We start from the raw sequence: 10,035 nt of genomic DNA on the forward strand, positions 1-10,035 counted from the left end.
GGACCCGGTGGCTTAAAACTCACGCCGGGCGCATGTGCGTGCGTGCCCAAGATCCCGAGAGGAGAATGGAGAAGAAGAGATTGCGGCGTGACCATCCTCCCTGGGGGGTGATTTCTCGCTTTCTGTCTCTATGTCTCTCTCTGTCTGGCGAGCGCACGCGCCCTACAGTGAAAATCTCTCCAAAAAAAAAATATATAGCAAAAATAAATAAGTAAAGGTGTAAACACTAAATGACAATGGTAAGGAGAGAGAAAACATCAGTTCATCAGAGATTTCAAATTTTTTTTAGAAAACAATTCACATGGAGGAGTATAGCTGATGGATTTAGGCAGGGAAGCCAAACACTCAAGGATACCTGTAGCGAGTTACAGCTGAACTGGGAGATGCGAATGTCAAGGACTTCGGATTTCAGAATGCTGGCTGTTAGAACTTCCAGGCAGAAGGAAGGCGTAAGCCTGCAGAGGTCAGTGAGAACTCTGCATTAGGTCTTAGTGACAGATACCATGAATCATGTATTTTAAATTGTCCAGTAATCCAACTTTAGAAAAGTTAAAATACATCGGTAAAAGTCATTTTAATGTATTTTATTTCACCTAACATGTAATACATTAATATTTCAGTATGTAATAAATATAAAAGTAGTTAATGAGATAGTTTATATATGTATATATCTATTTGGTACTAAGTCTTCCAAATTTTACACTTTTATACATCATAATTAGGGCTAGTCACATTTGAAGTGCTCAGTACCCATATGTGGCTAGTGGCTATTTTTTTAAAGAATCATTTAATTTTGTTTATTATTATTATTATTATTATTATTATTTAATTTGCTATGGGGCATATGCACTCACCAGAGAGAGAGAGTGGGGGAAAGTGAGAAAGCAAGCCACCAAGTCTGGGATTCGAACCATGGTCAGTCATGTTAGAGCCCAGTGCTTTAACCACCACTCCACCTGCTGGCCCCACTAGTGGCTATTGGACAAAACAGCACTATATGAACTTCCATGCAAAAAAATAAACAAATGTTTATTCTCCCAGACAAAAAAGTGTTTTTCTCTCTAAAAAAAAAGAAAAAAAAAAAAAAGGCCCTGTAATAAAATGTTGGCATTCCACTATTTATTATTCTCTCAGCAAACATTAGTTCCCCCGAAAATGAAACTTGCCAATCAAAAAGCCCCACCCATATCCAAAGACCTTCCAGTTAACTTACTATTTTCATTCAGATCACAAATCAAAGATTATCTTTTATGTGAAGAAAGTTTACCCAAAAAAAAGGAATATTAAAATTGAAAAATACTATAAATGAAACTGAAGGAAATAAGATAGTTCAAGGAACAGAAGGGAACTTTTTAAAAAAGGAAAGAAACCTCTAATTAGAATCAATGAGAATCTTTGAAGAGACTGTATTCATAAAATAAGAGCAGTATGCATGAAAAAAAGAAATCTTAGAGAATAAGAATGTGGGACCAGACCATGGTGAGGTGGTGAAGGCAGCTAGATTCCACACAGCCAACTGACTGTGCGGTTCAAGCCCAGAACCAGTGGCAAGAAAAACATGCCAGGTGCATGCTCAAAATCCAGGAAGAAAGGAGAAATAGAGGAGAGGGGATTACAGAGTGACTATTTATCATGAGCGGTGTTTTCTCATTCTCTCTCACTTACCTCTGTTTTTGCCAAGTACATGTGCCTTCTAGGGAAAAAAAAAAATGGAAAAAATTTTAAATTTAAATAAGATGGTTGAAAATTTAATTCAATAGAAAGAATATATGATAAAGTTAAAGAACTCTCTCAGAAAGCTGGACAAAAGAAGATGAAAGTGGAAGGGGAAAGAATTCAAAGTTATCTAGAGAACAAAGAAAAGAAAATGGAGGAAATGATCAACACAATAATGTAGGAAAATTTCCCTGGGATGAAAGACTTAATGTCTTTATACAGAAAAGATTCTTGCAGTGCCTAGCACGTGATGGCTAATACGCTGGATTCCCACATGGCTGACCAGGGTCTGAGTTCCGAACTTGAAAATGACTCTAGGCACATGTGCGTGCACACCCCAAATCCCAAGACGAGGATGAAGGAAAGGGATTGCGATGTGGCCATCTACCCTGAGGGGTGATCTCTCACTTTCCCTCTCTGTGTCTCTCTCTGGTGAGCACATGAGCCCTGAAAACAAACAAACAAAACCTCCCACAAATTTACAACAAATTGTTGTGAAATTTTAGAACAACAACCAGAAGAAATGTGCTAAAGAGAGAAAAAACAGTTTGTCAACTATGTCAATTTAGAATCAATAGTAGAGAGGCTTAATCTGCTCTAGCAAGTTTAAGCTGAAAAAAGATGCTTTCATTTGCTATGAAAAGCTCGCAGTACCGTTGGGGAGGTTGGTGAGCGAGCTCTCATCTGAGCTCCTTTTTTTTTTTTTGGAGAGGTTTTCGCTATAGGGCACGTGCGTTCGCCAGACAGACAGAGAGAGACATAGAGACAGAAAGCGAGAAATCACCCCCCAGAGGGGATGGTCACACCGCAGTCCCTTCTCCTCCATTCTCCTCTCGGGATCTGGGGCACACACGCACACGTGCCCGGCATGAGTTTTAAGCCACCGGGTCCAGGACGCAAACTGTGGTCGACTATTATGTCCAGAGACATAGTCATTACGCTAACTGCTGGTTCCCTCATCTGAGCTCCTGAGAGCTACTCATGAGCCAGCCCGTGGCCTCCTGGTTATGAGAGTTAGATCCCACAAGGCTGGCTTCATGGTTTGTGTCCCAGACCTGGCAACCTGAAAAAACACATATTCATGAGTGCCCAAAATTCCTAAAGGAGGGAAAAATGAAGAAGGGACCGCAGTGTGAGCATCCCCCATGGGGGCACTTTGTCACTTTCCCTCTCTCCTTCCTGTCTCTTTTCAAGAGCACAGGCACCCTCTGGAAAAAACAACAGCAACAACAGCAACAACAACAACAACAAAAGACTCCTAAGTGCTCAAGGTTGTATTACAAAACTGGGCTACCTAGAGAACATCTGACTTTGGCCTGTAAATAGGGAACCAAGAGCTGCCTGCCTCTTCAAGGAACCATCGCTATAGCTACCAGCTCTGGGGCCTCAGTGTGCCAGCAACCACACCAGTAAAATCCATGTCCCAATGGCTCTGGACTGCCATAGGACGGAAGGCCAGATGTTAGGATCTCGGCCACGGCTGCTGGAGTTAATGCCAACCCGCAGCAGGAGCAGCCAGAGCTGTGGAACGGCAACGGCAGCTCTGACGTAGGACATGCCCTTCCACCTCTGCCTCTCATGTGGTAGAAGGCGAAACCTTCTAATCTGCAAATCCGAAATTATATCAGAAAGTCTAGCAGCAAAAGAAATGAAGTGGCATCCTTAGCTTTCCGGTGTCTCTCGTGCAGGCAGGCACGTCGGATGGCTGTGACGAAGGCTGAAGAAGTCAGTCCATGTGGGCTGTCACCGTCTAGTGCACACACTCTCTTCTTCGCACACATAATTTTTTTTCTTTCTTTCTTTTCTTAAAGGTTTGCCATAGGGCACGTGCCCTTGCCAGAGAGAGACAAAGAAAGAGAGAGAAGGAAAGTGAGAAATCATCCCCCAAGGGAATTGGCCATGCCACAATCCCTTCTCCCTCTCCTCTCAGGATTTTGGGCTCATATGCACACATGCTAGGCATGATTTTCAAGGTGCCAGGTCTGGGACTCGAACTGTGGTCAACCATGTGGGAATCCAGCATCTTAACCACATGCCCTTCTGGTCCCTCCACATTTAAATTTTTACACAACAGCCACTATATAACTGCATAGACTCTAGAAAAAAAGAGGATTAAAGTCTTATCCGTAATATTCAGTCACTCTCAGCTACCCAGTGTTGATGTCCTATAATCCATAGTGCTCCACTCTAGCCTGCATTAGAATCACCTGGCCGGTTCACTGAACACAGATGACAGGACTCCACCCTCAGCGTTTCTGTTTCACGTGGTCTGAGATGCAGCCCGAAACTGCATTTAGAACAACTTCCTGGTGATGCTGATACTGCTTGCTCAGTTTGAGAACCACAGCCGTAAACCTACCAAATAAATTATATTACACGCTGTTACTGGTTAAGCATTTATAACTTTGTCCGATACCTCCTTTATGTCCCCTTTACTCTCAACCAGTACTCAGCTTCTTAACTGATTTATGTGGTGGAGATTGTCAGAACAGAGAGCACGTGAGCTGAAGATGGTTCTGCCTTTGCCGCCGAGGGTTCTTGAATGATGCCATAAAGCATGACCTAGCCCTGTGCCTGCCTCTCTCCCACCACAGGTGAACTTTCCAGGATCATAACATATGCTTCTACCGAGCCGTGAAACGTCCGTCTTTATCTGTTCTATTAACCGACGTTGCTTGATGAATACAAGCTTTCTATAAGAAAACACTGCAAACATGTGGCAGGGGCTGAGCAGCTGATGAGTGGATGGGAGGCAAATGGTATCAGATGCTAGAAAAATGGAAATCCATGCTTCCTGCCTAAAAACATTTGTGTAAAAAATAGCTGCCACTCCGGTCATTTGGGAGGCAGATACATACAGTGCCTGCAGAGCCGCTAACACCAGGGAAAAGGGTTTGAAAACAGGATATTCCTGAAAAAAATGTTTAGCAAGGTATAAGATGAAAGAAATGTACTCAAGTGAGAAATGAGCGTTTTCAAATAGAAATGAAACAGAAAATGACCAGGAGAACAGATTTCCACTGGATCCTAAACTGTGAGATAAAAGACCAAAGAAGGTTTTGCTCAATAAAGACCAAATAAGACTAATTTTTGTGAAAATATTCAATTAAAGAGTATGACTTCCCCCTCCAAGCCTGATACCCTCAAGCCTGAAAGAGGCATGGAGGTGAAGAAGTGAAGAATTTAAGCATATTTGAGAATTAAATCTGGAAGAGAATTTTTAATATGGCTCTTACTCCTAAAACTGCCTGGAAGGAAAAATATGAGAAGATTATCAAGATTTGGAAGGAATGGCCAGCAGATTGCATGATGGTCAAGGCTCTGGACTCCCATATGGTCAACCACGGTTTGAGCTCTGGCCCCAGCCCTTGAAAATCATGCTGTTTGAGTGTGCACACATGCCCAAAATCCTAGGAGGAGAATTGAGGAGATGGGATTGTAGTGTGGTCATGCCCCCGGGGGGGTGACTTTTCATCGTACTTTCCCTCAGTGTCTCTCCCTCTCTAGCGAACGCATGTGCCCTATGACAAAATAAATAAATAATAAAGTAAAAAGATTTTGAAGGAATTTTATTGCTATAGAACCAAGAGTCTAGATGAAAAATGCATTTCCTTGTCTGGCAGGCTTCTGTTTACAACTGCTACTGATTAACTTGTATCAGACTTTCCTACTGAAAGCAACAATAAAAATCAGGAAAATAGGGCCAGTAGGTGAGATGGAGGTTAAGGTGTCTGGATCCCACATGGTCAACCATGTGGTTCAAGTGCCCAGACCTAGCTAGTGGCTTGCCGAACACACTGTGTATGTATGCTCAAAATCCTGAGAGGAGGGACCAGCAGTTAGTGTAATGGCTATGTCACTGAACTCCCATGTAGCCGACTGCGGTTCGAGTCCTGGACATGGTGGCTTAAACTCATGCCGGGCATGTGTGCATGCGTGCCCAAGATTCTGAGAGGATAATGGAAGAGAAGGGATTGCGGTATGGCCACCCCCTGGGGGGTGATTTCTTGCTTTCTATCTCTCTCTCTCTCTCTCTGTCTTTCTGGCGAGTGCACGCGCCCTGTAGCAAAAACCTCTCAAAAAAAAAAAAAGTCATGAGAGGAGAATTTTGCAATCATACACACCCTATAGCAAAACTAAAACAAAACAAAACAACTAGGAAACTATATAAAACAAGTGCTTGAAGGCATTGAAGAGTTAGCAATGCAGTTAGCAGTTGAGGGCCTAAGATCCTTCAGAGAAGGAATACACGGGAGGGGAGGTTCATATTCATCTTACCTTTTCTGGGACATTTGCCAAATTGTGGTACCAAGGAAGAGTTCAAGCAGAAAGGGGCACACTGAGCACCCTTAATGCAGAGGAGGCAGAGGTCACAGTACTGGATGGCCAAAATGGCTTAACTTTCAAGGGAAGAGCCACAAAAAGAGAGAACAGCAAAGCAGGAGCCTCTAAACCTTTATACAAATCCCTCTCAAGTTGCTGTCTAACTCAAATTATTCATATAAACAGCGAGGTTCCAAGAAACTGAGCAGAGAAATGTAGGCATTGAAATAAGCCAAAATGCCACAAAGTTTCCTATTTGTATAGAGATTCAGCCATTTCTCCTGAAAAAAACATCCCCTGGATTGCTGCAAGCCAATCTGGCTGATTTCCAGAGTGCTGAAAAAGTTGATTCTGACAATCAGTGTTGTCCTTGCTTATATGGAGGAGAGCTTTCCATTTTTGCTGATACCATTCTAACGCTCTGATTGGAACACAAGTCCTCTCGCTCTTTGACTCATCCTCCTTATTTACATAAAGTTATCAAACTACATGTATTGAAATTACCTGAAAGGCTTGTTAAAACTACAGATAGATCCCATACCTATAGTTTCTAATTTAGGTCTGAGATTGAATATGAGTTTGCTTTTTAAAAATGTTCTGAAATAATACTGACGCTGTTGGTCTACTCGTTAAGAACCTCTGCATTAGGGACCAGCAGATAGTGTAATGGTTATGTTACTGGACTCCCACATGGCTGACCACAACAGTTCGAGTCCTGGACCTGGTGGCTTAAAACTCATGCCAGGTGCATGCGCGAGCATGCCAAAAATCCCCAGGGGAGAATGGAGAAGGGATTGCTAGGTGGCCATCCCCTCAGGGAATGACTTCTCACGTTTTGTCTCTTTATCACCCTGTCTCTCCAATGAGCGCACATGCCCTATAGCAAAAATCTCTATTAAAAAAAAAGAAAGAACCTCTACATTATTTCATGTGAGTCCTTCAACCCTTTGCTTAGGGAATGTATCTCTGGAATCAACAGCAATAATAAGCTCATAATACATACTGTTTATATGTATAGGATCATCAGAAAAGTAATTATACATGTTGTGCATAGAAAAATATGCCATGACTTTTCTGACCACCCAATACACATAATGACACAATGCATAAGCTAATAGGTGTTTAGTACTTCATTTTAGGCATGCTATCTTTAGTATTAGGTTATTTAAGCTATACAGCAACATGAATAGGCATTATTACTTTCCCACAGTTGAATTAGAAATCAAGTTCAGGACCCATGTGGTGTGGAGGTTGAGACACTGGATCCTACATGACCAACTCCCTGGCTGAGTCCTGGACCTAATGGTTTGAGAATCCCTTTGGGCGCATGTGTATGCATGCACAAAATTCCAACAGGGGGAGGAGAAGAGTGGACAGTGGATTGTAGCATGGCCACCCTTCCCCCTGGTAATTCCTCCTGTGCTCTTTTTCTCTCTGTGTCTCTCTTGAGCGAGCACATGCACCATATAGCGAAAAGTACAAAGGAGAAATAGAAATTGAGATTGGAGAGGCAACCAGATTGTCTAGAAACACACAGCTATAAATGCAGGGGCTAGTGTGAGAATGCCTCTGATTCGAGAGCACATACTTTAATCCTCCATACCAGTGTCTCAAAGAGTAACACAGGTGGCTTACCATGCTGTGGACGACTGTAGCTGGGGCATACAGGCAGTACTGAAAACACTGACTTCACTAGTGACAAAGCAATTGCTACTTTGGTTCCATTTTTCTGCACTTCAATTACATCATAAAATATCAGAGAGCTGTGTCTTTAACATGCGTCCAATGCTTGCTAACCTGACTTTTTTTATTTATTTATTTTTTTCTGGAGAGGTTTTTGCTATAGGGCGTGTGCTTGCCAGAAAGACAGAGACAAAAAGCAAGAAATCACCCCCTGGAGGGGATGGCCATGGCACAGTCCCTTTTCTCCTCCATTCTCCTCTTGGGATCTTGGGCACACATGCACATATGCCTGGTGAGAGTCTAAGTCACTGGGTCAAGGACTCGAACCATGGTCAGCTACATGAGAGTCCAGTGACATAGCTATCACGCCAATTGCTGGCCCCAGCTAACAACGAGAGTGGGCTTAGGTGCAGAACCTTTAGTTGGCAATAGTTTCTAGCCAGAATTTTAGTTTAGTTTTTTTTTTTTTTAAGAGGTTTTTGCTATAGGGCGTGTGCGCTCACCAGAAAGACAGAGAGAGACAGAGAGATAGAAATCAAGACCCCCCCCCACCCCACCCCCGCCAGGGGATGGCCACACCACAATCCCTTCTCCTCTATTCTCCTCCTGGGATCTTGGGCACGCACGCACATGCGCCCAGCGTGAGTTTAAGCCACCATGTCCGGGACTCTAACCGAGGTAGACTACATGGGAATTCAGCAACATAGCCATTAGGCTAACTGCTGGTCCCTAGCCAGAATTTTAATACATTGTTTTACATCCATGTTTCTTACAGTTACTTTCAACTTGGGAAAGGGGATTGTATTACCCTTTTACAGTATTTTAATAAAGTTTTCGTTTTAGAGAAATGTTAAGAAAAATACGTTTATTTAAAGAAAACAATAAATACTGGAACTAGTATACACAGATGTGTACAAAGAAGATTGAAATCTGGGAAACCTTCCCCAAAAGCAAGCCAGTGTATCCAATTGGACCAATTTGAAAGATTCTAGAGGGAAATTAGAGAAGCGTAATTAAAATGTAAATTATCTTTCAAGGAAGGAGGGACTTGGGAAAAGTCACTACTCTGTACAGCATGTGAAAAGGCAGAAGACTGCCAAAAGGAAAACGCTTTCATAGTAAGGTATGTAGAGCGTGAATTGGGAATCAGACTTGGTTTTACAAAATGTCTAGCAAATTCTCACAAGTTTCTCTAGTAAATTTTGCGTGATTTACTTGCACCAACAGCAAAGAAAATTAGTCTCAGTTGATGGAAGGAGTTTTGTGCAGTTGTCAGGGAACAACACACGAGGTGGGACCATTCATTCGCGGGGGCTGGGGCCGCGATAAATATACCCTGGCACTGGGCTCTGGGCTGGTGAGCTGAAGGGCGCCCGACTGTAATCAGAGAAGCAGACACGTTTCAGGATGATAAAAGAGGACATGTGCGGCATGAAAAAAACAATTTTGCATCACCGACGTAATCAACTGTTATCCGAGTTTAAATTAAGCAAAGCGTCCAGGACTGCAGCTGTTGTATTTATTTTGGTTACAAATGATGGGGCCTTACAGCCGATCAGCCTCAGGACGCAAACTGGAAGATTCTGGTCGGGCCCAGGCTGGAGGGTAAAGGAGGCCTCCAGGGAACTGCGAGGACAAGGATGCTCCTGGAGGGCGGAAGGCGCTGGGCAGCGGGAAAGTCAGGCTGGGCAGATGCGCCTCCCGGTTGTTTTTGGCTTCTGCCTCGGATATCTGGGCGGAAACCGATTGAGCTCTACGCCAGGGGACCTACACCGTTCCAGTCGGATTAGGGTCGGTCGGAAGCTCCGATTTCGGTAGCTCTGCCGGAATTTCTAAGTCTAACTGCGCCAGTCCTTCCCCGAGCTCTCCAAACCCTTCCCGTCCCGAGACCCCGGTCGTTCCTCCCAGTCGAACCACAAAAGGCAGCGCGAGCCGCCCGCCGCGGCGCCCCGCCCCTTCGCGGTGCTGCAGGAAAAGGAGGCGGGCGGGGGGCGGAGCCAGGCCCCGTCTTCCGCTCTGCGGCCAATCAGTGCAGTTCGCCTGTGGGCGCCGGGGCAGCGTGGCGCAGAGCCGGTCGGTGTATTTTCCCCTTTTTCTGCCACGTCCCAACTCTTGACGTCGCCCACTCCTCAGGTTCCGATTGGGTGTGTACGTTTTTCTTCGCAGAGGCCTTGTAAGCCTATTGGTCGGCGCTGCCCGGGGGCGGGGCTGGCGTGCTCTCCGCCTTCTCCTCCTCCGCGGCGCAAGGGGCGGGCCGAGCTGCCGCTGCCTGTGCTTCCGCTGCCGTCGCCGCCGCCGCCGCCGCCTCCCGCG

This window comes from Tupaia chinensis, unplaced genomic scaffold (genome assembly GCF_000334495.1).
Source record: "Tupaia chinensis unplaced genomic scaffold, TupChi_1.0 Scaffold138235_1, whole genome shotgun sequence".
NCBI classification, from domain to species: domain Eukaryota; kingdom Metazoa; phylum Chordata; class Mammalia; order Scandentia; family Tupaiidae; genus Tupaia; species Tupaia belangeri.